The 21,773-nt window shown below is 42.1% G+C and overlaps 1 protein-coding gene across 4 annotated transcripts in view; it reads left to right on the top strand.

Annotated features, from left to right (window-relative positions):
• The first annotated feature begins 4,866 nt into the window (after positions 1-4,866).
• Positions 4,867-21,773, top strand: part of PHF20 (PHD finger protein 20) — a 98,901-nt gene continuing 81,994 nt past the window's right edge. For 3 of the 4 annotated variants that reach the window (XM_053926111.1, XM_045194486.2, XM_024559158.3), the window contains exon 1: positions 4,867-4,997. The gene's annotated coding sequence lies outside the window, so the exon portion shown is untranslated. Of the gene's footprint in view, positions 4,998-11,650; positions 11,674-21,773 lie in introns of those variants that run through there. The other variant, XM_053926110.1, reaches the window with a different exon arrangement.

The following is a 21,773-nucleotide window of genomic DNA, read 5'->3' as shown; positions in this document are numbered from 1 at the left end:
GCTTGAGTTAACTATTCTTAGCTTCCATTCCCTGTCTCATTTCCCTACATCCCTGAGATCATCATTGGGTGGATAGAATATAATTTTTATGCTGTTGAATTTATTATATTTTCCTTAATGTTTTGTCCCTTCCATGTCTTAAAGATATTTTTCCTTAGGGGAAAAATGGCACAACTGTAATTGAACAACAATAAAAAAATTAAAAAAAAAATTTTCCCCTACAACAAGATGATCAAGATAATTTCAGATATCTCTCTTTTGAAGACACATGGTGATGACGTGGACACGTGTGACATACCTGGCTGTGCAGTGGGTTATACACAGGTAGCACTGGAAAAATGGAGCACTACACATTTCTCTTCCTATCAGAAATACAAGTAAGTGAGAATATTCTCACTTACTTGTATTGGGAATAATCTTGAAACCACTTCTTAAACTATAAGTGCCTGGATTTTAATTGTTATCAGTAACAGATTACTTGTGACACATTTTGCAACTATAGAGTCATATCTTTAGGGGATCTATAGTTGTTTATCAAAATTGTAAGTGCATGTATCCCTGTGGCTCAGATCCCCCAATTTTTAGAATTTAAGATACAGTTCTGTCTGCACCTGTGTGCTGTATTATTTGTATGTGGAACATTGTATTTAAAATGCAAAAGATTGGAAACAACCCAAATGTCCTTCAATAGGACACTGATTGAGCAAATTATAGTAAGTCTGCACCGGGAATACTATGCAGCAGTAAACAAAAACAAATAATGAGGGTTATTTTTATACTATTGTACAAAATGTGTTGTAGGGTGTCCAAAATGTGTTGTTTAGTGAAAAAAGTAAGGTGGAGAACTACATATATAAATGTTTCCTTTTGTGTAAAAGGATCGAAATATTTTTGAACTTGTATTCAAATTTGCTTGTATATGCATAAAGATATCCTGAAAGGATTCATAAGCAAGTAGGAGTAGTGGCTATCAATGGAAACAGGACCAACGAGAGACAAGAATTTGAGGGAGACTTTGTATTGTATACCTTTTATATAGTTTCTGATATTTGAACTGTGTAATAGCATTAACTATTTAAAAATAAATTACAAGAAGTAGAGTACAGCAGATTTAGAGACTGTTTATTTCATCAACTTCTTGATAATCTCCATTCCCTTAGTCCTTCAGGCTAAACTCCTCCCCTTTTCTCTTTATCTCTGGGCTGGCAACACTTTAATCCCCAAGAAACATGTATTAAGTATGCTTAAGTTATACGGAACAGTGCTGGGTACTGGGGCCCCCAAGGAGCAAGGGAGAACAGGACATAGTCTCTGCTCTTGAAGTCATCTAGATGGATTTTATCACTCTTTTTAGTGGTAAGACAAGAATTTTAAAATGTTCTCTTCTCCTCTTCTCCCTCCCTCCCTCCCTATAATCACTCACAACTCTGGAAATATATTGGAATTCCTATTTAATTCTCCTCCCCCTCACTTGGAGAGTACAAAGACTTGGGGAGTTCAATCAGGCCCAGACTGGCAGGCCTCAGGCCTCGGCCAAGACTCAACCTGCTTCCCTTGGGCCCCTGCTGCCTTGTGGAGGTTCTTGGACCTCTCAGATGCTGCTGTGGCTGTGGTTTCCGGCTTCCTGAGTTCTCATACTCAGCTCGGTGCTGCAGATGTCATACCCCAGTTCCTGCTTTGGAGACAGACTGACATGCTCAAGCTTGGTGATACTCTGAGTAAATGGAGTCTGCAAGTCACAGCTAAGGGACTTGCTTTACTGTTTTAGTTTTCCTTGTTTCCCTCACCTGGTTGTAAACGCCTTGGGTTACATAAGGACAGAGTAAAAAGGTTTGCTGGGTAGAAGCTGAGAAAGATCACTTTTCGAATTGAATATCCTAGCTCATGTTAGGTCTTTAGTTCTGCTTCTCTTTACTAGGGTTGTTTTGACAACAGATCTAGTAAGAGCAATCAGAAAATCATTTATGCAGAACTTAATAGTTTAGAATACATTTTCTCATGCTATATAAGTTAAATGTGGCAATTCTATAGATATCCCATTTTAGAGTTGAAGAAAAGTGATGCCTAGGGAGAGAAAGGACTCTTCCTTGCAGATAATGAATACCTCTTGTACTATTGTGTACCTTGTGTGTATGCAGGGTTTCATTGTGGAGCTATCTTTTTATGAGTTGGGTCCACAGTTCTGAAATTATTAGATTCTTAGAAATAGATTCTACTCTCTGGGACTGAGGCTGCCATACAGTCAATCTTTCACTCATTCATTCAATCACAACTATTAATACCTATCCTGTATAAAGAAAGACTCTACCTAAGAAGGAATTGAGAGCTTGAGACCAACTACTGGTGAGATGCTGGGGAGGATCTTAAGGCAGAAAGGTGCATGCTGCTAGGGAGGCAGTGGTAAGACCTGGGCTTCAGCCCAGAACTTTGCAAACTAGAGTTCTGTGGCTAGCTAGCAGTCAGTGAATGTCCAGTTTAGAAGTTAGCAAGGCAGGTTTTTGAAGGTTTTTTTAATCAAAAAGAGTTTAACTCCCAAAGTACTTTATTCATATCTGTATCATTATTTTTATCTGGTCAGCATCATTTTTTCCTCTCTGTTTCCATTTGGGGGAATACTCTTAGGGGTAGATTGTTTCTTTCTTCTTTCCTTGCCAGCCTAGACTTTACCATGTGACCTGAGATTGACCAATTAACCACAGCTCCTGGCCAAGACTTAGCCAGACTATTGATGTTCTGCGACCCAACAACGTATTTCTTTTATATTTCTCTTTTGCTTGTACTTGCAACAGTGTCTGTGCTGGTGCTTATAACAGTCAAAAAGAATTTTGACTTACAAGTTGTGACAATTTCTTTACCAGGCTATAAGCTCTTTGAAAGCAAGGCCTAAATTTTATCCTGCTCTTTTGTCTTTGGTGCCCAGCTTAACCCCAGTCTCAATACATGCAGGTCAAATAAATGAAGAAACATGTTATATTTATATGGAGCTTTAGAATTTGGGATTATTGGCATTACTGTGGTTGTGGGGCAAAAAATTCAGTACCTACTACTACAGTCCCTAACAGTTGAGCAACATCATGTTAATGGAAACTAGAGAGTACTGGGAAGTCCTTTCTTCCTGTACTTGAGTACTTGGCAAGTTCATGTTGGTGGTTCTGGTCCTCAAATTCCTGAAGTTTTTAATTTTTGATTTGAATATGGAAGATCACTAATTTGCATGTTATCCTTGGGCAGGGGCCACACTAATCGTTTCCATAATTTTTGCATAAGTGCTGTGAAAGTGAACACGGCTGAAGCTTTTTTGTCCCTGGTTTCCCAGAACCTCTTTCTAAGCACTGCCCTCTGTCCTACTTCAGCTGAGGTAGGTCCTTCTTCAGGCTCCAGTCCTGATATGAAAAGCATCTCTCCTGTGGACTCAGGTCGTGGAGACTCTACCAATTTTTCCTGATATTATTCTCTTTCCTTTCATCTCTTCCACAGATACACATACAGCATCTATTATTTGTCAGGGTCTGGCAGTTCAGTAGGTACAAGATAGTCCCTAACTCAAGTTCAGGATATAGACAAATACAACCAAGAGAACACACAAATTAAATAATAACAGACCGTGTTGTGCTCTGTTGGAAACTGAAGTGATAAGGTAGACAGTAATTGCCATGGTGAGACCTGTGATAGAGGGAAGAACTAGATACTGTAGTCAAAGAGGATTTCACTGAGGAGATGAACTGAGACCTACACAATGAAGAGTCAGCTTTGCAAAAAGCAACAGCTTATTCAATGGCCCAGCAGCTAGAGAGACGTGGGAAAGAGCCATGGAAACTGACAGAAAGTCGGTGTGGCTAGCTGAGGGTGAGCAGGGGTGGAGGATGCAGATGGAGAGATTGATTGGTTATTTTAATCAGGACAGTGCCATAATTAGATTTACATTTTAAGACATGAAATCTGGCTGTTAGTTGTCATTTTTAATGTTAAATAAAGTTATTATTGCCCTCTTAAATTACAAATGTTTAGCATTTCTTCTTGGGACTTTCGAAGACCCACTGGGAAAACATCCCTGAACCTTCTGGGGTAGGACAACTCCACTCTTGGTCCCCAGAGGCAAAAATGCAGCTCTTCCTAATACCAGCAATTGGAATCCTTTCCTAGGAGTTAATGAGGCAAAGTGGAGGAGGAATTAGTACAAAGGCCCTGAGGTGGGAAGGAACCTAGTTTGTTTGAGGACTTGAAAGCGACTGAGAAGTGGGGAAGTTGGATGTGTGAGAATATGAGAAACAGGGTGGGTCCAGACTTCCAAGTGCCTGATAGATAGGCTTTCCGTGAAAATCCCATTGATCTGATCTGGAACCTAGTTTGTTTGAGGACTTGAAAGCGACTGAGAAGTGGGGAAGTTGGATGTGTGAGAATATGAGAAACAGGGTGGGTCCAGACTTCCAAGTGCCTGATAGATAGGCTTTCCGTGAAAATCCCATTGCCCAAACAGGCTTTGGGCAGGGATACCTGTGATTATATTTGCGTTTTGAAAGCTTCCACTGTCTGTGTGTGAAGATTGGATTGGAAGGGGGAAGGGCTATGGGCTGAAGGCGACTATGTACGAGAGACGTGATGGTGGTCCACACTGTGGTATTATAATGGTACAGAGAGAAGTGGAAGGCTTCAAGATGTATTCAGGAGGCAAAATTAACAGGTGATGGAGTGTCCAATCTTGGGCTTCGTGGTTACGGGTGAGAGGGGACTTCGATCTCTAGATCAAGGGCGTCGGCCGGGTTCCCGCGCCTCAGGGCAGTGGGCGTGGCCCTCCCGAGCCGTCGCCACGGTGATCTGGTTGGGCGGGGCCGAGGGCGGGGCAGCTGGGGCGCTGCGTCACTTGGTGGTGGCAAGGGTGCGTGTGTGTGGGGGGCGGGGGATACGCTAGGCGCGTCCCGAGGGTCACGTGGTGCGCAGCACGCAGAGTCCTTCTGTCGGTTGGTCCTGAAGCGGCGCAGCCGGAGCGGGGCTGTGAGGTGAGCTCGCGGTGAGGCGCGGCGAGGTGAAGCCGGCTGGTCGAAGCCGGGTCCGGGCAGGCCCGCGCCGGCGCGTGTCGTGCGGGCGGGGACGGTGACGGACGCCACCGCGGCTCCGGTCCCCTGCCCGGCCCTGCTCCCCGCCTGGCCCGTCTCGCCCAGCCCGGAGGGAGGCCCGGGGACCGCTGCTGAAAGCGTGGCGGGCGTGCGAGCAGCGCCCAATCCCCAGGGCTCCTGACGGGAGTGACCGACGTGTAGACCAATCAGCGCCGGTCGAGGGGGCTGGGCCGCGGGGTGCGGGCCCCGGGCGCGGAGCGGGCCGTGTTGGGGGTGGGGGGCGGTAAGCGCCAGGGCTAGAGCCTGAGCTTTGTGGCCCGCGAGATCGCCACCCCCAGCCCTTCCTGTTGCCTTGTTACTTAAGATCGCGTGTTTTTTTTAAAAAAAATTACTCTTTTATCCTATTTTGGGGAGCACACCCCTTTTCTCAAGCCCCCGACTATGGGAGTGTCCCCTTTCTCTAGTTTTGAAAATGTGGGTGGGGCACCCCTTTTCGTAAGCTCCAGCCCTGGGGTTTTATCTCAGTTTCCAAAGCCCCTTCAAACTGAGGATGTATCCCCTTTCCCAGGCCCCCCAAACTGGGAGGACACTTCCTTTTTCGAGGCTTCAATCTGAGTAAGCACTGCCTTCTTAAATTTGGACCTTCAGCCTATTAACGAGTCTGTCAAGTCTGGGGTCCAAAATCAAAGTTTTGGGGCACTTGTTTCCACCAATCCAGGGAAGACTCTTCTTTTCCAGGCCCCAAATCAGGCAACCTGCTTTCCAGAATTTCTTAAATTTAGGGGCCACTTCCTTTCCCCAACCCTTCAATTCTGAGGTGCACCTCATTTCCAGAGACTACCGAAAATGAGATCCAAATCCTAAAGTTTAAGTTAACATTTTCAATTACAAAAATAAGGGAATTCGCTTATTTCAGTCACTGTTCTTAGGTTTGCACCCTTTTTCATGGGTTCACCAAATAGAACTATCTTACTTCCTGGGGGAGACTCATTTCCATATATGAGTGCATTTGTTTCTTGTGTACCCCAAATGTACAGGATGCACCCCTTTTGGTTACAGTTTTCAGGGTGCAGCCCCTTCCTGATACTTTTTAAATCTGGGAGGGTACATCTTTTTTTCTGAGCCCTGTCATTCCCAGGCGATGGCCCATAGTTTTTGAGCTTTTCTGCCATCGAAGACATTTTCCTTCCTCAGTTTCCTTCCGTTTTTGGAACCCCAATTCCCTCTTGGTGCTCTCCCTCTCTGGTCAGTGCACCCATTTCCTCTTCCTTTGATGAATGAGTGTCTTTAGCATAGCACTTTCTCTGCTTCTGTGGCCTTTTTTTTCTAAGCTCACTTCCTGTAGTTCCCACCTTCTGAAATCCCCTTCCTCAAGAGGAGGATTCCCCCTCCATCAGGGGTGCCTGCATGTTTGCTTTCCTGTGCCTGCTTTATCTTTCTGTTTTCTACTAACTGGAACTCTTTCTTTTGGCTTGCCCTGTTGCCAGGGATTTTTCTGGACACTGCACTGCTCAGTGGTGGCTGTACAGATTTTCCCTTTCTTCCCCCAGTGCTGGAGATGGCCTCAGCTCAAGGACTGCCTGGTGCCCCAAGTGCTGGATTTAAACTGGAAAGGAATCTCCTCCCATATCTTTGGTTATTCACAGGACTCTTAATCCTCCTGGTGGTTTGCTTCCTATAACATTCTGGTTAGATGAATATTGTTTTCTCCTTTGCTTTATTTTCCTCTGTTGGTAGGAGGGAACCCGCAGGAAATTCTTCTAGTCTTGCTTTCAGCTCAAAAGCTTCCTCTCCACATTGGCTTTCTTCTTTCCTTTTATCAAGAAAAAGAGGTCATTTGGAGGAATCTCCTAGTCATTCTTTTTGTTCTTGTCCCTGGGGTGCAGTTGGGGGGTGGATCCTTATCTCTCCCCATCATGCTCTCATCCTCCAAGCCTTGCTCCCAACTCCCACCTTAAAATCTACAAATATTTGGGATTTCTTGTCTCTTAAGAATCTCTCAGTAGGTTCTTTCTTTTGTATTTCTCTCTGGTCTTTCTAGATCTTACTTGGGGCTTCTCAGCCTAAACCCCTTAACCAGATTAATTTCTCCACAGCTGGAATTCCAAGCGCTTATGGGATAATGACACCTCTGACCTTTCTCCCTTTTGAGAAGTACTTGAGTGTGCAGCTGTATGAGGCCTCAGTGGGGGAGAGAGTTTGGGCCTGAGAAGCTACCCTGGCAGGACAAGGCAGGAAAAGACTGCATTTTTAGGACCACGTCCTTCTGAATCTCATTTGGAGATTGGATGTTTGCCAAGCACCTGCTTCTTAGGGATGCTGGGGGGATTTACTGATTGATACTCCCAGGAACCTGTAGGAATTAGAATTAATTGGGCTTGTGGATAAGTGTTTGAACTGTGTTGGAACTTGAATAAAATTGATCATTGTATTTTCAGAACAACTAAGCTGTTTTGTATTATATTTCATGTTCATGAAAGCCCTAGAGCTAAGTTGTGCTATTTCAGGATGTGAAATAGATCATATTTGATCATTTGGTCATTGGTAAGTGCCAGATTCATTAAAAAACATCGCAGGTCTGTCTGAGTGAGCAGTACCTAATAAAATACAGTGTACGGAAAGTGAACAGGTACTTTGTCTCTTTATTTGCCTGCTTGGTACTTTATGTCTGTACTGCTAAGTACAGTGCACCCAAAGTATTCTATACCACTGCTTCTCAAACTTGAATGTGCTAATAAATCACTTGGGGTTGTGGGGGTGGGTCTTGCTAAAATGCTGATTCTGATCCAGTAGGTTTAGGGTGGAGTATCTGCCCTAAAGTACTGAGTATCTGCATTTCTAATTCCCAGCTGATGGTAATGTAATCGAATTACATTTTGAATGGTGAGGTTCTATACCCAAAGCCAAAATATCGCTGTGAAAATAGGAAGGTGGTGGTTAGCCTTATGCTGGGGTATTATGTTCCACTTTCTAGTTATTCAGACACACGTCCCTTAAAGTTTGTACAAGGCATGGCCCCCTTCTGAGGACTATTATTCTGAAATAGTTATTCTAGCTTTTAGCTTTTAAAACCATGGCTAAAACTTCTCCAGGAATTTGATTTTTATGTATTTTATCGAATTTATTTATTATTTTTTGTCTACCTTTTCCCAAAGCCTGAGTGTTCCCCTTCAAGGTCCATGATAGCTCACTTAATGGCTGTAGACATCATACTCCCCTTTGTGCATGAATTAAATCTTATTCATTCTTCAATTCTGAGATGTCAAGGTAGTTTCTAGCTTTTTACTACTATAAACAATGCTTTCTGCACAAGCAGTTTGCCCAACCATGATTATCTTCCTAAGATAAATTCGTGGATATAACTGCTAAGTCAAATTACATGCTTATTTTTAAGGCTTTTAGTGAATACTGCCAAAGTGACCTGCACAAAGGATGCACTGGTTTATATTCCCACTAACAGTGTATGAGAGTGCTCTTTTTAAAAACAAGGTACGAAATGCTCAATTTTTTTTCTATTTCCCCTGAAAATTTATTGTTTGTTAAACTTTAAAAAAATTTTTTTGTCGAATTTATTGGGGTGACATTGGTAACAATATTACGTAGGTTTCAGTCATACAATTCTGTGATACATCATCTGTGTAATGTGTGCTCACTACCCCAAGTCAAGTCTATTTCCATCACCATTTATATTTTGTCAAATTTAAATGTTGAAATATAGATACGTTTTGCTTAAATGTGAACATGGTTCTTGACATATAATCATTATATCATACTTTATACTTGATATAATAATCAGCCAGCCTGTCTGTCTGGTTCCTCACCTGTCATCCTACCATGGTGGAGAGTCTGAGATACCCCCAAGTAAACAAGGTTACAGGTGTTGGAATTTGCAAGGAGCCCTTGGTTTTCTAGGTTCTGGAAATGGGTCTGGGAAAGTCAGTGCCTGGACCTTGAATGGAAGCTGCTGGCTCGTCTCTGTTTGGGAGCTTCACAATAGTGAATGCTGGTGGGAAGATGACCTCCTTTGATGGGGATTATGCCTTATGATGTTCTCTCTCCTTTTGTACTCACATCTCTAGTCTATTTCTAAGACTTAGTGGATTTTTCCTTTCTAAATGTCTTATGACATCTGTACCTATTTCCCTGGCTGTCGACTGTCATGGCTTTTTCCCAATATGATCCTCTTCTGGGCTTTAATCAGGACAAACCTGAATGACTAGACTATTTTGTGTCCTGCACCCCCCACTCCCCCATGAATGTCAGATCCTCTTCAGTCACAGGTTTGATCTGGATTTGGCTATAGTCCCAGCTGTTCACTCACTGCGAGACCCCAGGCAAGTTACTTAATGCTGCTGGGCCTCATTGTCCCCATTTGGAAAGTGAGGGGCTGATTATCTCCAAGGTCTACCCGCTCTGTGCCTTCCTCAGTACCTTGCTTAGAAACCCAGTGTCTGGGAGCTTGTTATAGCAGATCCGATTTCTTCACGTGCTCTGTTGGGCAGGCTGCCAGTCATTCTCTTGTCCGAGTCACTTCTGCCACTGCCTCTTTGCTAGCCAAGGCAGCCAGCTTGTCCTTACACCCAACTTTAGCATTCTTTTGCCTCCATGCCCTCTTCTAGTTCCATGCTTTATTTCATTCAAAACTGCCTAAACTTCTCAAAGAAGTCTTCTTGAATTCTCTGTTCAATGTTTGATACTTCCCTGAATCACTGAGAGGGAGTCTGTAGTTTACATAAAACATGTACGTGTTTATTTCTAAGTTCTCTTGTCTGATGTATATTTTATTTTTTATTTATTTTATTTTTTATATTTTATTTAATTTTTTAGAGAGGAGAAGGGAGAGAGAGGGAGAGAAACATTGATGTGTGAGAGATACATCCACCAGTTGCCTTTCATACACCCCCAAATGGGGACCTGGCCCATACCCCAGGCATGTGCCCTGACTGGGAATCGAACCAGCGACCTTTTGGTTCACAGGCTGGCACTCAGTCCACTGAGCTGCACCAGCCAGGGCTTTATTTATTGATTTTACATAGACAGACAGACAGGCATACACTGACTTGTTGTTCCACTGATTTATGAGTTCATTGATTGCTTCTTGTATGTGCCTTGACTGAGGATAGCGCCTGCAATGTTGGCGTATTGGGGTGACACTCTAACCAAATGAGCTACCCCACCAGGGCCTGATGTATATTTAAAAAATGTTCTCTCCTCCCCGCCTCAGGTTTCCTTTTTCTTTGAATTAACAGTTTAGGTAGAATAAAATTTAAAAGTGAAGCAGGTAGTTTGCCTTTGGTCAGAGTTTGGGGGAAATGAGATGTAATGCTTTTAGCCCTCTTCGAAGGTTGCCCATATCTGTGGGGAATCAGCCACCTGGTATTTCTTCCTGTATTTTGAAGGTGCTCAGCCCCGGCCAGTGTGGCTCAGTTAGTTGGCATGTTGACCTGTAAACTGAAAGGTTGTGGGTTTGATTCATGGTCAGGACACATGCCTAAGTTGCGGGTTCGGTTCAGGTCAGGGCGCATGAGAGACGCAACTGATCGATATTTCTCTCACATCGATGTTTCTCTCCTTTTCTTCCTCCCTCCCCCAATCAATAAGACTGCCCTCAGGTGGGGATTTAAAAAAATGCATTAAAGGAGCTTAAATTCCCTCTCTGAAATCTGAAAGTGTATCCCGAGTGCTAACACCTTTTTAAAATTACTTCCAAGTGCACTTCATCCTAGAACACTCAGCAAAACTCCAGAAAAGAAATTACTGAGGACAATGATAAGAAATCTAGATTTCAAATAATTTTATCAATGAGTAAAACTAACAAGTGTTTGAGAACACCTCAGAGGCAGTTGCCTACACTGCCTGGAAATCAGGGCTCAAAGCTATCTCTATACAGCCTCCTAACCTCCCTCATCTTTCTAGGAAGTAAGAGGGGGGAGGATTACATTTTTCTTGATAAGCAGGTTTTTTTTTAATCCAAACCAAAATGTATCTGTAGAGCCTCCTTGGTTAGGTTAGGTTGTAAACTTGGGAAGAAAAAGGGAGGATGTTGTTTGTCCCTGTTCATCTCTCTCAGCAACTGCCCTTTCAGATTGTTGACTAACCAAACTTGAGGTAATTTATTGAAAATTGAAACCCTGATTTGTGATGATGCTGTGACAACTTTGCTAGATCTTGGGCTAGGTATTGAGCTGTCCTTTGCTTTCTTTGGCCAAATAATGAAGCAATGAGTTTGCAGAAATCCCGTAAAATTTTAGGAGCCTGGTATGAGTCACCAAGCATAAACAGTGCAGTTGTATGAAAGGGAGATGGTGCTTGCCTGAATCAGTGGACTTTGGGGAAGGAGGGAGAGGAGGGGATGGGGGAAGGACTTAAAATGAAGGTATTATTTGATGACAGCTTATCCCATGTCAGGAACTTAATCCTAGGATTTAAAAGGCTGACTCCCAGGCATCTTAGATGAATATTGGGGTACTCTTTGTCCTAGTAGAAACCTGATTTTCAAGAGGTCTCTTTCCTGCATGGGAAAGGTACATGGTTAGGTGCATTGACATGCCTTCCTTGCTTTTACAGGTGCACAGACAAGTGTTGGGATTTCTAGGTTTTGGAAACCTGATTTGGAAATGTGAGCATTTTACAATAATAATAACTATAGCAAGCATTTTTTGGAGCACTCTGTTGGTTTAATTGAATCTTTACAACTTACCTATTATCCTCGTTTAATAGATGAGGAAAGTGAGAATAAGTCAGTCGCCCAAGGTTATTTGGCTAATTAAAGTCCAGGTTTCCTGGCCTGTAATCCTGGTTTTCTTACATCTTCCTCTCAATAGCTGCATTACTCCCCTGCCACCCCCCATTCCAGGTTTGAATAAGTCACTTTAATCACAGTAGCAAACAAGCAGCATCCTGGAACCCAGGGCTAAGGCACTGCTGAGAGAAGGGGTGGCCTTGCTCCCCAACCTCCCAGACTCCATTCCTGACCATGCGAACATCCCTTAATTGTAGAAGCTCAACTCTCTTAGCTCAGGTTGCCTTTCTCTCCCTCCCCCTCTCTCTTCCCCTCTCTCTCCCTCTCCCTCTCTCCCTCTGTCTCCCTCTCTGTCTCCCTCTCTCTGTCTCCCTCTGTCTCCCTCTCTGTCTCCCTCTCTGTCTCCCTCTCTGTCTCTCTCTCTCCCTCTCCCTCTTCCTCTCCCTCTCCCTCTCCCTCTCTCTCTCCCTCTCTCCCTGCTCCTGGGCCCAGAGGATTTGGGCTGCTTGATTGCCCCATGGAGTGGGACTGCTCTCCAATGTGCTTTGATGAGTAGGAAATTGGTCATGCTGTGACCTATGTGAGAATTATACATCTGCAGTTCAGAAAGGCAAGATAGTTAACGAGGCCATCTTTCATGCCCAGGCTTCATGGTATTTGGTGGTAGGAACCAGGATTTGGAGACAGAATGCCTGAGTTTGAGATCCAGCATCTGTAACTTGCAACTTGGGCATGTGGATGAAACCTTTTGGGCCTCTCACTGTGGCATGGGCTTTGGAGACAGACGTCTAGCATGGCAAGTAACTTAACCTGTATGGACCTCTGTTTCTCCACTCAAGTATCATCATAACTACTTCCATTGATCATTGGAAATGTCAGTAGATGTTACCTTTTCCCTACATTTCCAAATCTGTAAATGGGAATAAGAAAATCTAATTCACACAGTTAGCAAAACTTGGTGAAATGTGAGGAGCTGAGCATATGTTACCATTATTTTTGTTTTATTTCTTTCACAAAGTGTTTGTAAAATCCCGTCATGGACCTTGCTTGTAGTTTTTTTTCCTCTCTTTTTAAAGATTTTATTTATTTTTAGGGAAGGGGAGGAAGGGAGAAAGAGAGGGAGAGAAACATCAATGTGTGGTTGCCTCTCATGCACCCCCCTACTGGGGACCTGGCCCACAACTCAGGCACGTGCCCTGACTGGGAATCGAACTGGGGACCCTTTGGTTCACAGGCTGGCAGTTAATCCACTGAGCCACACCAGCCAGGGCTGAAGTTTCTATTTTATGCTTACTACATCAGTAGTATCTGTAAGAGAAAGACACTTAAATGTTTTCCCTCATTTTCACACTTAAGAACGTAACAGTACTCCCTTAGTATCATTAGTGTTTAGATGTCCCAAGGACCTTCCTTTTAAAAGCATTGTAAGTCCAGTGGGTTTTGGAGGAGGTGCTGCGTTTCAAATTCCAGCTCTTCTAGTGAGCTGGTGACCAGGGACAAGGTATTTGCTCTGAGCCTCCTTTCCCTCTCCTCTGTAAAATGGGATAATACTGCCAACCTCTCTGCGTTATTGGGAATGGGATATTTGTTAAAGATTTAGCCTGTGGTGAAGACTCAGTAAATGTTAGCCATTTCCTGGTATTGCTAATAAAGGCCAGGAATAAAAGTTAGTATCTAAGAATAAGGTAATAAATTCATTGACTATTAAGTAGTAACTTATCTTTAAAACTCCATACATAGTTCAGAAAAATGTCTTTGGACGCCCCATGAAGTAATGACTCCAACTCCAAATTGTTTTCCTTTGTCATATAGTGATACCTCAAAGAATCCTGTAAGCTTAGTCAGGTATGTTTTAAAAAAAAGACTCCCTTGTCTAAAAGGAACCCACACAAACCCACTCCAGAGCTACTGACATTTATAGACTGGGATCTCCTTATAAAAGAATACAGCTTTTCTTCAGCCCCATGGGTAAAATTGTGATCTGTCTTCAGGTTGCTCATTTTTTGTGCTTTACTTTCCTCTCCCTGCCCCCAATTAAGTCATAACAGTTCCTACCTTTACCTGCGATAGCACTTTTCAAAGAGTTTTTAAGTAATTATCTCCTTGAATCTCTACATCCCTACAGGGTGGTGATATTGGTCTCTTTCCTGTTTTTATTCCCATTTTGCCAGTAGGGAAGCTGAGGGTTATCTTTAGCAAGCATCTGACTACCAGGTAAGGGTACTGCTTGTTAGATGCCAGGGGTGCCTCAGAGGAGTTAAATGCCTAGGGAGAAATTGACTCAGAAAGAGGCAATTTCGGTGTAGAGTGCCGAGTGCTCTGGCCCAGAGGACAAGCCAGGCTGCCATGGGAGAATATTGGAGTGAGCCCCTGGCCTAGTAAGCTCTTTAGGGCGGTGCTATGGTTGAGTCCAGTCCTGAAGGACCAGGTAGAGGAAGCAGATTGTTTGGGTAAAGGTCTGGAGGTTGGAACTGCAAGGAGTCTAGGTGCGTGGGCTGCAAGAGCAGTAATAACCGTGAGAGCTTATTGTGTGCCAGGCTCTGTGCTAATTAATTTTTATCTTCCCAACACTTGTATGATGGTACTGGTGCTATTCCCTTCTTTTACAGATGAGGCCGAGGCTCAGCGAGGAAATGACTTGTACAAGGTTATCTGGAAATGGTGGAGCTGGGATCCACACTAGTCTCACTCCAGAGTTCTGGCTCATAAGCACTATGTGCCACTGCCCCTCTGTTAGGCTTGCCTGCTTCCCTCCTTTTAAGCTCCCGTCGAGTTTGGTTTGGTCATAAGGGCGGACTCACTGACGGCCTTGCTGCCGCACACTGAATAGCTGAAACTCAGTTCTGTAGGGAAACCGATGAATTGCTTTTACTTAAATTGAGATACCGTGGACATATAACGTGAACTGTTTTATTTATTTAATTTTTATTTTAAAATATATACATGGTATTTTACTAAACCATACACAATAAATTTTACTTGAAATTAACCAAAGAAGTAGCCTGAACTATTTTATTTTTTTTAATTATATTTCATTGATTATGGTATTAGAGTTGTCCCAATTTTTCCCTCTTTGCCTCCTTCCACCCAGCAGCACCTCCCCCTCCCAAACCCTCAGGCAATCCCCACACCATTGTAACCTGAACTATTTTATATGGGTGTCTTCTGATCAGATTTGTGTTTTAGAAATATCTCTGTAGTAGCAGTGAGGAGGATTCAAAACAGTGCAGTAGTTGATTAGAGTCAGATACCTGGTTTTAACTCCTTGCCTCAATACTTGCTAGCTTTGTCATTGGAGCAGTTTACTTTCTGAACCTTAGGTTTCTTCATCTATAAAATAGGAATAATAATAATCCTCCTTATGAACCTCTAAGGTAAGGTGAGGTAAGACTCTAAATAAGATGATGTATATATAAGTACTTAGAATAGTGTTTGTCATAAAATAGGCAGTCAGATGTCAGTTTACAGAGTATTGATTTGGACCTGGGGAGGGTGTGTCTGAAGTCTTTGAGCTCCATCATAAGCTTGTAGTAATTGGATTAGAACTGATTGAAGGGGTGGGGGTCTGAACTGGGCAACCACCCAGAAATGGGTGAGACCTAGAAGTAGGTGTTACAAAATGGTGTCTGAGAGTGGGAAGCAAGGGTGATGCCCATTTTTCTAGCTTGACACATTGGCCAATCTTGGGGCCTTAAACTGTGCTGGGGAGAAAAGGAGAAGGAACTAGTGAGGGTAAGATGATTAGCTAAGTGAAGTTGAGTAATGTGCCAAAGGTCAATTCAGCAAATAAATTCTGGAACCAAGTCTGGACACTAGACCCTTTCCGCTGCTTCTGGAATTTACACTGATTTGCCCGACTCATTCTCAGTACTTTGAAATGAGTAAACTCAATGTGTGTTTGCTGTCTGTCTGATTTTTTTCTTTTTTTTTGGTCTGTCTGAATTTTAATTGTGGAAGGAAAAGCTAGATTCTTGGAGAAAGCATTTCAAGGATGTGGGAAGCGGGTAAGGGGATTTTTTGGCCTATTCCTTCCCCTCCTTCCCCGACTCTCCCCTCCCCTCCCCTTGCTTCCTTCCATAGCCCCTCAAGTAAGAGAAACTAATTCAGCTCTTCTTTTTTTTTTTTTTAATTTTCAGAGAGAGGGGAAGGGAGGGGGAAAGAGAGGGAGAGAAACATTGGTCAGTTGCCTCTCGCACACCCCCAAATGGGGACCTGGCCCTTAACCAAGGGATATACCCTGACCAGGAATTGACCTGTAGACCTTTTGGTTGGCACTCAATCCACTGAGCCACACCAGCCAGAGCCTTTTTTTTTTTTTTTTAATTGGTTTTAGAGAAGGGGTGAGAGAGGGAAACATTTTTTTGTTGTTTCACTTATTTATGCATTCATTGGTTGATTATTGTATGTGTACTGACTGGGGATTGAACCTGTAATGTTGCTGTATCTGGACGATGCTCTAACCAACTGAGCTACCCATCCAGGGCTAGAACCTTTTCTAACAGCCTTATCAAGATGGTCCTCCCATGTCACTGATTCACATTATTTTGGTGGGTTTTTTCCAACAGTACTTATCCTGCCATAAATTACTGTCTTTGTGTATGTGTTTATGTTGTATTTTACCTGCCTTCCCCAGTAGAGAACAGGGTTGAGGTTGTCTCATCTTTCCTGTCTTTGTCTCCAGCACATAGCAGGCAGTCTGAGGCACTATTGAAGGAAGGAGGCCTAAAGAACTAGGAAGGAGGCATGTGTTTTTTAAAAAAAATTTAAAATCGTTTTCTGATTTTTAGAAAGCAAGGGAGGAAAGGGGAGAGAGAGAGAGAGAAAGAGACATAAGTTTGTTGTTCCACTTATTTATGCATTCATTGGTTACTTCTTGTACTTGTTACTTCTAAGCATGTCTTTTACTTGAAGTGCCCTTTAATTGTCGGGGTGGCATTAAGTAGAAAAGACACTATCACCATTTAATGGAGGTGAATGCAACCCTGGTAGTAAGCAGTATTAGGTTATCCCAAAGCCTGTTCTGTCATTTCTGGTGATTGATAATCTTTCCTCGAGTGCCTCAGAGTTTCTTTTCCCCTAACTCTGTCTCAGAGCGGACTAGTTGAAATAATCTTGTTTCATACATCTATCACTTTAATTCTTTATTGTTTTGAGCCCCCAGTCCCTTCTCCCCAGAGCACAATGGGGTTGTTGAGGGCAGGACATATAGTTACCATGGCTATAGTACTCTTTTTACTTCTCCCCAAATGAAACCTAGAGTCCTTATCAGTACATCATTAACTCTAACTGTATTATGAATTCTGAAAATTCTGATGCCAAATAGGGGCTTTACAGATTTTTTTCTCAACTACTCCCTATAATAGGGGCCATTAATCCTCATTTGATGAAGTAGGAGACAGAACTCAAAGGTGTATCTCAGGAACAAACAGCTGGTAGTGGTTAAGAATCTGGAGCTACAGGGCTTAAATTCAAATTCTGACTCAGCCCCATGCTATTCAGTATTGGGCACCCTAGGGTGTCCCTGATTTTTCTCTCTTCCTCTGTTTATGAAGAATAATAATGGTACTTAACCTCTGCGGTTGTTTCAAGGATTACATGACTTACTATATGAAGAGTTAGCTATTATTACCATTATAAATGTTTTTTGTGTAGGTCTTGTTAGTCTGTATAAGGGTATTTTATATCCGCTCTTCTTTTGTAAGGTTATTTCACATCCTCACCATTTTAGCAGCATTCTTTATTTCATTTATTGGGCATCTGTTGAGTGCCATTCTTAACCCTAATATTAGCTTTTGCTGAAATATTTTCTTGTTCTTAAACATGTGAACTATATCTAGCCTCCTCAGAATCATATGGAAAGAGCCATTACTTTATCCTCATTTTCAGGAATGATTTGTTTTTATCCAGGGCTGTATTCTGCAGATTAAAAATTACTGAATCCAAGTTTATAAGCAGTTTTACAGCTTGTTCCTTGCTTCCAGATCGAGGTATAAAATGATGGCTGTAGTCAGGGCCCCAGGCAGTGGTTCAAGCGGTCTAGTTTCTCCACAGCTGGGCCCTCTTAGCCTTTTTAGGTTTGTCCTTTCTGAAAAATTGAATATTTCTGCTTGTTACATAATGATATGATAATTCCAACACAATATTTGAAAAGCATCCAATTGCTAAATTTTCTTCAAATTATGTTTATATCTAATGGCATGAATATAAGCATAACAACAACTCCTTTAGTAGGGTAAAGAGGAAGGGCCTTTGAGAAGTGGTTTGTCTACTTCTGGGAAAATCCTGTTAATTGTGCTAAGAGAAATGTCTCCTTTCTTGGGGGACCTTGAAAACTGCTAGCTCCTCTGTACCTCAGTTTCCTTTCTGTACACATCTCATTTAGTTTTAATATATCATTTGGTGGTTGTAAAGATCCAATAAGATAGTATAAGAATGACAGGGTTTTGTATATTTAAAAAATGCTTTTAAAAAATAAAAAGAAATATCCCTGGCTGGTGTGGATCAGTGGATTGAGTGCTGGCCTGTGAACCAAAAGGTCATTGGTTCCATTCCCAGTCAGGGCATATGCCTGGGATGCGGGCCAGGTCCCCAGTTGCAGGGGTGCGAGGCCCAGTCCTCTGAACCACACCAGCCAGAGCCATGGAAATACTTTCTTAGGTTAGAAAATTATAACAATACAGAAAGGTAAAATATGAAAAGTCAACTGTCCATGCTCTATTCCTCTCATTTAAAGCAACTACTTAAAACAGTTTCTTAAATTCTTCCAAGAAATAATTTTATGTATCTGCTATAATAGATCTGTCTACATTTATGTCTATTTGTTTACATTAAAGGGATAATACCATACACAGGCGTCTACACCATGCCTTTTTTACTTGACTGTATATTTTGCAGATGACTTCATATCATATCATCATCTATGGATTGCCATTATTTTTTTTGATAGCTGTATAATAGCTGTACAACATGTTATCTTGGAGAACCATAATTCATTTAACTAGGCCTCTTGACACACATTTTAGCTGCAGAAATTGGAAAGCTGTTTTGATCCTCCTTATAGGTAATTTGGCAGAATCTGGGGAATGTATCTTTAGGATAAGTTACTGGTAGTGGGACTGCTGCTGGGTTGCAGGTAGGTGCATTTTTGTAGACAGCGCCAAGGTGCTTTTAGAAAAGCTTTTCCAGTTTATGCTTCTACCAACAGTATATAAGCAGCCTCTTTTCTCCTCCTCCCTGTAAACAGTGCATATCCTCCCTGTCTGAGTTTTGCTATCTGAGAAGTGAGAAATTGTGGGTTTTTTTGAGTTACATTTTCTTAATTTAGGGTGAGGTTATGTGGATATAATATTACATATTTATTAGACCTTTGTACTATTGCCCCCTAAGATGATGTTCCAACCAACAGAGCCACCGGGCCAGGTACACTTTGCCCATTTTTTTTCCCCCCTCGAGATCTGTTTATTTATTTTTAGAGCAGAAGGGAGGGAGACAGAGAGGGAGAGAAACATTGATGTGTAAGAGAAACATTGATTGGTTGCCTCTTGCATGCCCCTAACTAGGGACCGAACCCACAACCCAGGCGTGTGCCCTTATTGGGAATCAAACTAGAGGCCTTTTGGTTTATAGTCTGGCAGTCAGTCTACGGAGCCACACCAGCTAGGGCACACTTTGCCCATTTTTAAGTGAGTTTGACCTTTTTGTTCTTGGTTTGTATGCACTCTTTGTTAAAGTAAGTTAGCTCTTTGTCGTATGTGTTGCAGTTACTCTTGTTTGTCATTTGTGAAAGTGCCCTTTAAACTGTATTTCATAGTGTGTATTTAAAATTTTCATTATTGTTATTGATATGGGGGCATTGACTGTGAATACTGTATTGAAGGAAAAAAACTAGGCGCTCTGTGTTCTGTGTGGGAGCAGTGGGCTCCTATTCTAGGGAAATTTGAATGTAAAGGAGTAATTTGAAATCTTGCCGAGGTCTTTAAAGTGGAATCTTATATAAATACAGATTGCATCATATTTTTTTCCTCTTAGTTTTCCTCAGTGTGCTTTTTCCTTTTTCCAGTGTCATATTTCCTTTTCCTATTCTGGAAGCTGGAGATTTTTGGAAGAAAAGCTAAGGCCCTGAAGAATGGATAAGTTAAAAGCTATAGAATCTTAGCCTTCTTGTATCTTGAGAATAATTTGTGTTTAAAACTAAATGTGGGAAGTAAAAATGTACTTCCTGTGTAATTAAAAAACTTTTGTTTCTGTCTTGAACTCTTTCTTGGTAGCAGGTGTTATCAAATTAAATTGAGACTTTGAGATAATTTTCCAGGTGTCCCTCCCCTAGCCCTTTTATAGAGCTTGTCCATCTCTTTTCACTGTTTGTGTTTGTCTTCCTGGGTGGACCGAAGTGAGGACTGAGTTGGATTAAAAAAAATATTTTATTTATTTATTTTTGGAGAGGAGGTAGGGGGGAGAAAGAGAGGGAGAGAAACATCAATGGGTGAGAGATACTTTGATCATTGCCTCTGGCTTGCCCCCAACTGGGGATCTGGCCAGCAACCCAGGCATGTGCCCCGACTGTCGGCTGAATCGGCAGCCTTTTGGTCCACAGGCCGGTGCTCAGTCCACTGAGCCACACCAGGCAGGGCTGAGTCGGATTTCTTATTTCTAATTTCAAGCACGATGACATACTAAGGGTACTCACTAATTGTTCAATGAATTAACGTGAAATTTGAAAACAAACTCTGCCACCCCCAGAGGAGTAGAGGGAAGATTGAGGATGGGACCTGAAAGCCAGATTAGTCCTTAGTCTTGTTCTCTAAAATACTGGAGAGTAAAACTTAAACAAGTTGGTCAGTTAAAGTCAAGCAGGTTTTAGTTCACTGTAAGGAAGACCTTCTGACAGTTTAGGCTCCAGAGGAATTGTTTTCCTTGAACCATTGGGAATAATTTGCTCATCTTTATTCATTCACTGCCTTACTTCCCACAATCTTGTATTTTAATTGACAGTCTCCTGGGGTGCTTGGGGCAGGGGAGTTGTGTGATAAAAGTATTAATTCAGAAATCAAGCAGACCTGGGCTTTTGTCCTGGGGCCTGACATATAGCACCTGGACCTTAGCCAAATAACTTCAAGCCTTATTTTGTGATAATAGAATTATTAATATCTACTAACTATAGAGGCCTTATTTTGTACTAGCTCTGTGCTCCTTAAGTGGATTATCTCATTAATCCTCTCACATGCACTGCCTGCAGGTCACTACCAAACCATCGCCATCCCTATTTCCCTAGCAGTTCAGTGAGTGTTCAGTGTCACTCTGCCTGTTTTCTTGTTTGGCACCACATTTTTATATAATCCGGTAGCCAAACTATTAATCTAAATATTACTTGGTATACATAAGATCAGAGATGAAAAGATAATTTGATGTGGTATTTCAGGCAAGCCAAAATGAGGGCTTCTACTGATTGGTTTACTTATATCAGATTTGCTATCATATTTTTCCAGAGTGTATTAGGTAAAGCCAGTCATACCTCTGACTCCCTTTCCTAGGGTTCATATGAAACACTCCTGCTTATTAATAGCTTTTCAGTTTGCTGTTGGGTTTCCGCTTCTTTAATTAAAACTGTTTACCATTCCTGACCTAGTTTGATTTGCTTTGTTTGCTCTCCAATATCAGACCTGTGGAATGGGTTGGTTAACAGGTACTTTATCCTTCATATTACGCTTTTTGCTCCCTTATGGAAAATATCTCTTGTAAAAAACTATAAATTTAAGAAACTGTTTATGAGGAAAAGGACAGTCACCTACAGCCTGTTTTTTTTCTTCTAGTCTTTTTTTTTAATGCACATGAGTTTTAATGTGAGCTCAAATTTGTGTAATTTTGCATTCTGCCTTTTCATATAATATATTGCAAGCAGATTCTTTCAACATGTGATGGTATTACACATCAGACATGAGGGTCCACTTCTGTGGTTTCTCTGCATTCTTCCATTGCAG

The sequence above is a fragment of the Desmodus rotundus genome, chromosome 6 (assembly GCF_022682495.2).
Source record: "Desmodus rotundus isolate HL8 chromosome 6, HLdesRot8A.1, whole genome shotgun sequence".
In the NCBI taxonomy this organism is placed as follows: domain Eukaryota; kingdom Metazoa; phylum Chordata; class Mammalia; order Chiroptera; family Phyllostomidae; genus Desmodus; species Desmodus rotundus.
Note: the sequence above shows the minus strand (reverse complement) of the source record. Positions and strands in the feature narration are given on the sequence as shown.